The following is a 7,234-nucleotide window of genomic DNA, read 5'->3' as shown; positions in this document are numbered from 1 at the left end:
GGGGGAAAAGAAAATATTTTTTGACGTTTTCCTTCACTTTCAGAGGTTTGGTTCGTCAAAGCTATAAAAGAAAGTGGGGGAAAGTATGAGTTGTCACTATATTATTGGTTGATGTGAGTAATTTTTGATGTTTTCCTCCACTTTCCTTGTTTAGATTCTTTTCTTGTGTTTGGTTCATTCTTAAAAGTTTGGGAAAAAAGATAAGATGAGATGAGATGAGATGAGTTGTCACAATATTATTGGATGATGAGATGAGATGAGTTTTCCTCCACAATCCTTGTTTTTTTGGAGGAAAGTGATGGAAGAAAATTTTAATGAGATGTGATGAGTTGTCACCATATTATTGGATGATGTGAGTAATTTTTAAAGGCTAAATACCCATATTGGTATTTTAATTCAACCCCGTTTGCCAAGAAGGTATTTTAAATAAAAAAATCGGCGTTAAGGTATTTTAATTGATTAAAATTACCAATTAGGTCCTTTTTTCTCGTCGGCGATCACTTTTCCGGCGAGAACTCGTCACGTGCGTGGCACGTGATGACTTAATCTGTATAAATACTCATATTGGTATTTTAATTCAACCCCATTTGCCAAGAAGGTATTTTAAATAAAAAAATCAGCATTAAAGCATTTTAATTGATTAAAATTACCAATTATGTCTTTTTTCTCGTCGGCGATCACTTTTCCGGTGAGAACTGGTCACGTGTGTGGCATGTGATGACTTAATCTGTGTTTTAGCTGATGATGTGGCTCGGTTTGCTGATGTGGCTCGGTTTTAGCTACTGATGTGGCTTAATCACAATTTAAGTCCAAAACGAACCAACCTGAACCCTAAACAAAGATCAAACTTCCACGCATTCACTCCAGATCTCAGATCCAACTCAATTATCTTACATTTACCGCTAACAGAAGCAGCCAAAACCCCCGATTCCAGGAACTTCTAGAAGAAAACGCCATGGGAATTCGGAGAGAAGAAAGTGAGAAGACGAAGATCACTGCAGACTAGATTGCCGCCGGCGCGGCCATGGATCGATGCAAGAGAAAGAGGTTCTATTTATACGGTAATTTCTCCACGATTTTTTTGCTAATTTTTTTTACCAATTTTAGAAATGGGGGATTTTAAAATGCATCGACTCTTATTCTTTCTGCCACTACCACATTAGAAAACCGGTTGAATTAAAATGCACGTGACCAGTTCTTGCCAGAAAAGTGGTCGCCGACAAGCAAAAAGACCTAATTGATAATTTTAATCAATTAAAATGTCTTAATGCCGATTTTTTATTTAAAATACCTTCTTGGCAAATTGAGTTGAATTAAAATACCAATATGGGTATTTATACAGATTAAGTCATCACGTGTCACACACGTGACGAGCTCTCGCCGGAAAAGTGGTCGTCGACGAGAAAAATGACCTAATTGGTAATTTTAATTAATTAAAATACCTTAACGCCGATTTTTTTATTTAAAATACCTTCTTGGCAAATGAGGTTGAATTAAAATACCAATATGGGTATTTAGCCAATTTTTAAAGATGATAGAAAATGAAGAAAAGTGGGGGAAAGTAAGTTAGATGAGTTGATTGATGTGACTCATTTCTTGTGTTTTGTTTATTTTTAAAAGTATGAAATGAGATTTGTGTTTTGTTTATTTTTAAAAGTATGAAATGAGATGTGGTGGGATGAGTTGTCACAATATTATTGGAGGAAAGTGGAGAAAGTGAAGAAAAGTGGGTTTTGGAAAGTGGAGGAAAGTAAAAAAGTGAAGGAAAATGGGTTTTGGATTCTGGGGGAAACGAAACAAACAGGCCCTAAAAAAAAGCCTACCCCACTATCAATTCTACGATTGTAAATCAACTCTGAGACTACAAAAAGGAACTAAAAGGATGGCCACGTATTATTACATCACTATCCGATGAGCATTTCCTACGGAGCTGATTTGAGGTTAAAAAGCAGTGCAAAGCAAGAACCAAATACATTAAGGGGTTGTTTGGTACATTTCTGGAAAAAAAAAACAAAAATCTAGGATGAAAACTATTTCTTGATATTTTAATGAGGTTTCTCAGATTTGAGATATTTTGTTTGTTTCACGGTGAATTGAAGGGATTGAAAACAAAGTTCTCCTTTTCTCAACACTATGTAATAAAGAAACCATAATATTTTTTCACATTTCTCCAATTCCTTTGTTTGGCATGCACATCCCCCAATGTGAGAAAACTTATATAAGCTCACCACGGTAAGCTCACCTCCCAAACAAAGATAAGAACCTGGCAACGGTAAAATTTTACCAACAGGCAAAAAAACATTGCTTGCAGTGACCTGAGTTCCTCATTCGTCACAATAACCCATGCAGACACTTATATAGTTAGAATATGCTGAATTAACATTTGCAAATCAATCCCATACTCAACTTATTTCCTCTCTTCAAACTGCCAAAATTGGAGATATTACTTAACCAAAGAGGCTTCTTCTGAAGCTTAACTAAGCCATGGAAACAACCCAAATCTCTCAAAATAGAGCTGCAGAGGTAACTTGCCATTGTAAAATACTGACGCCATTAAAGTTGTGCAAAAATGGACCGAACAAGGACAAATACTTTTGGGGCTGTGCCAAATACCCAAATAGGCAATGAAATTTTTTTAGGTGGCAGAAGATGAGCATGATACCAAAAAAGGTAAAGCAATCACAGATGAGCATGATATCAAAAAAGGTAAAGCAACCAAAGATGAAGCCTCTCCTCATAATGTTTCAGAAATAAAAGACATGAAAACAAAGCATTTGCGAAGAGAATTGAAGTTTGCAAATCAACAAGTTGATTACTTAAAGAAAAGTCTCGTTGTCTTAGGAATATTTAGTATTTTTCTTGTTGTCGTAAACATTGTAATCTGCTCTTTTTCATAAATATAATGCATAAATCTCTTTAGAATGCAGGGACTCTTGTATATGAACATATTTAAAATACACAAGTGAACAGATTGAAAAAAAAACAATGAGATGCAAATCCCTTCATGTATATATGTAACAAAACTTATAAAAAACAAATAACACAAGTGAATAACTACTTGCAGAAAACAATGAGATACAAACTGGGTAGTGCTGAAAAATGCATTCCTATTACCTGATGACTATACTCACAAGCAATCCCATGACTATACTCACAAGCAAACCCATGACTACTCAACTCTCTAATGCATTTTTCACAACATTAAAATTCAGCACTATACTCACAAGAAAGCAGACATGTGAAAACAACCCCTAAGTATAGAGAAATCAAGATAAACAGCCCCTAAGTATAGAGAAAATTCTTAGAACAATATAGAAATATGCAGTAAAATGCCTCATGAACCCAGAACTTAAATCATGATAAATAGATCATGAAACCGGACATGAAACCATGATATACAAAGTGAGATAAAACAAAGTTTTTAATCCAATTCTACATCTTCATATCAGAACATGCAGAGGTATTATCCAATGGTCAGAATGACAAACAAAGTTAGATAAAATGTGCTCACATATATGTCTACATCATCATATATCACACACTAGTAAACAATTGCATCGCAATGTTGGCTGCAGTCCTTTACATGTTACTCCTCGGCTCATTAAGTAAATGTTGGGACTGCCTCGCCAAAATAATGCATATAATATTTACTGGCTTAGAATATCAGAAAATTAAAAAAAATCATCATTGCAGTAGGTTGTGCATGCATATATAAACTGCATCAAAAACAGTGCTCAGGCTCTTCATTAACAATCAGTTATGCATATACAATGTAGCTATAACAATCACAAGCTGCAATATATGTAAAATGGCTATAGCCAACATGAACTTGCCTCGCCTTGAGATTGTTAAGTTACATGTGATTGCATCTAATATTTGCATGCACTCATCATTTCAATGTTCTAGTTAAAAAAAGTGACAGCTTGTCATACCAACAAGCATTTGTAATGAATTGGACACCTCAATCATGTCATGGAACCCTTTGTGGCACCTGAAATTAGGCAAAAAACCAGTGTAACCTGAATTAAACTTTGCATAACTCCATCATAAGCATCACTCAACATCATATACTACGTTGCATCATAAATCACAAATGTAGCTACTGCATCATATCCAAAAATATACAGGTATACCCACCACCTAGAAGTTTTTAAGACATAATAACATCATTTGTTAGGCCTAGTGTGCAAAATAAATATGGCCCAACCAACTCCAAAATGTTCCTGTAAATAACAACAGGTAAAGAAATAAGTGTGGATTAAATCAACTAGCTAGTGCAACCATTTAAGCACCAGATAAAAGTAATATCTGGATTGCCAAACTAGCTTCCCCATCTTCCCTCTTCATGAAATTGTCTAACAAAGTCCTTTGGCCAAAGTCACTCTTACCTATAAAATGCATGGCCTTGGATTCATCCTCATATATGGTATCATAAAAAAGCTCAAGGACTTCTATTGGGTAAATATTTTTGTGCTTGAAGATAGCTTTGGCTAATTTCTCTATCCATTGCAGATTAACAAGATTGAGACATGAAGAAAAGTTTTTAACTTCATCTAGCATTTATTACATGATCACATGCTCATAGTGGGCCTTCCTCCCCCTCCCTTTAGCCGATGGGATTTTCTTTTGATTGTCCTGGCTGGTTGCTTTGAGGTTGTTGTTTTGAGATTGATTATCTTCATCTAACATGTTGACCGTGTGATGGGACTTCTGGGTTATAGGAATGCTAACATCCTCATTGTCATCATCTGTAAGGTTAATAGGCTCCTGACCACCAAATTTCTCCATTGAAGCCTTAGCAAAGTCACCTCTTGCTTGATCATCCTCACAAATGATAGCAAGGTTCTCATAATGTTTCAGAGGCTTATGAATTGTGTTCTCATCATACGATTTTTTATTTATGACCCAATATATTTAATGTTATGGCAAGCTACTCCTCTATTGTTATGTGCCTTGAGTCCTTTAAGAGATGCTTTTTCCTCATTAACTTTGCTAGTTTCATAAAAACACCTAAGCGCATTCTAACAAAGTTTTGACAGCTATCACTATAACCGTGATATATACGACTCATCAACTCTGCCCTAGTCTTTTTCTGCCTTAGTCCTTCATCACTTGGTCTAGATCGTATTGATCTATGGCGACACTTCATTCTCCTCAAAAATGTGAAAACTATAACCATGACTGAAAATACATCCCCAACACACATTCTTATACCAACCTCTTCATCATCAAAATCGCCATCCATCTACAAGTATTACTTATAAGTTAAAATTTTAAATTAAAAAGCAAAACACATACATATTAACCCCATACTCAAATTATTTGTTGTAGGGCTGTGGACTTATTAATAACCAGTAAAAATAACACAAGTGAATAACTCCTATGAATGAATCACTAAAAAAAGATACACAAGCGAATAACCATCCTTCGAGCACATAATTTTTGTGTCATAGCAGCAGGTTTTTGCATTGCTTCTCAGATTTGGCAAAGGTCATTCTTAACCACCAGATAATTTTATTACAAACCCCATTTAGTAAATATGTTGGTATTACCCAACAGTTAATTTTAATGATAGAACACATTAATTAAAGACATTTTGAAAGAAAGGTAGTATTAATATCTAAAACTGAAGACTGTCAGTAATGTCAACAGTTTAACTAAAGCCATGAAATATTGACAACATGTTTAATTTAACAGGTATAACAAATGACATCAGATTTACTAAAGCTTGGAAATTTGCAATATAACAGACATGATCAGTAGCGATGAGTATTCTCTAACTAGATTTAATTACAAGCTTTCAGATAGGGGAAATAGGCCTACTCATGTTGGGGTTAAGAATTAACTGCATAAAACTTTGATCAATTGTTCCTTGGAAAAAAAAACTACAAATTACCAAAAAATAATGGCTTTTGAAAGTGCAAAAATTGGAGATAAAAGATAAAATAAAAGAAAAAAATCTCTTCAATTACTTGCATGATGCAGTTACTTAGATCGTTGATATGAATGCAAAAACCCCCAAATCACAAGGTTAACTTTTAAGGATAAATTCAGAAAATCTGATGCATGGTGAAAAATTATAACTAATTTGCTCTATGAAGAGGTATACCTGAAGAAAAAGTAGGATCGAACCTAAAGCGAGCGAAGGTGAGGGAATCCTCGTTCAAGGATAAAACTAATTAGGTGCAGATCTGACTACGCCGCAATAAGTAGAAGAAGATAAGTAGCAGAAATCACCCAAAAAGGGGTATTTTTCTGCTAGATCTGGCTGAGCTAACTCAAACAGCCCCTAAATGGTCGTCGCGGACTTCTTTCATCTTCAAGTTCATCAACTGGAATTTGTGGCTGGAATATTGGAGAAACCAAGGAGGCAGAGAAATAGAAACGGCAAGCGGCGAAAGGTAGAAGTGATGAACACGAAGCGGTGAAGGGAACCCTAAAGCTTTTTCTAGTTTTCTTCTCGTCGCCTTGATAACTCAGCCACAAGAATATTTTAATAGGCACTTAGAGATTTTCTCCCATTTTCAGGCCTTTAGGGGCTGAAATTATATTTCCACAAAATGTGATGTGGAACCCCATTTCAAGGTCCCTTTTCTATAAATCATCATGCAAACCAAACAAGCGAAATGGAAATCATCCGAAACCTAAATCCTATGTGGCACTCAATCTGGTTTTCAAATCACTATTTTCCTCACTTTTTGGCAAACAAACATCCCCTAAACAAAAAAAATAACAACTTATAAATTAACATCAAGTACAAAAAGTAAACAAATTTATGGCTGTTGAGACAGAGTCCCCTCTTCTTCTCTTTCATCCCATAAATAGTGGTCTTTCATGATCTCGCACTATATAATTACATTCATTATCATATTCCAAGTGTAACCGTCCATTCTTCTTTCCTTGCCGATAGTTGGTTTCATTTTACACCTTCATTTTAGCTATGTCTCTTTTGCATCTCGAGGGTGTGGATTTCTTGGTATTCGATATGTCATGATGCACTTTCTAATTACGAACAGATCTCGAGGGCATGGATTTCTTGGTATTTGATATGTCATGATGCACTTTCTAATTACGAACAGATCTCGAGGGCATGGATTTCTTGGTATTCGATATGTCATGATGCACTTTCTAATTACGAACAGATCTCGAGGGCATGGATTTCTTGGTATTCGATATGTCATGATGCACTTTCTAATTACGAACAGATCTCGAGGGCATGGATTTCTTGGTATTT

Source organism: Asparagus officinalis, chromosome 8 (assembly GCF_001876935.1).
Source record: "Asparagus officinalis chromosome 8, Aspof.V1, whole genome shotgun sequence".
In the NCBI taxonomy this organism is placed as follows: Eukaryota; Viridiplantae; Streptophyta; class Magnoliopsida; order Asparagales; family Asparagaceae; genus Asparagus; species Asparagus officinalis.
This window is presented reverse-complemented; position numbering follows the sequence as displayed.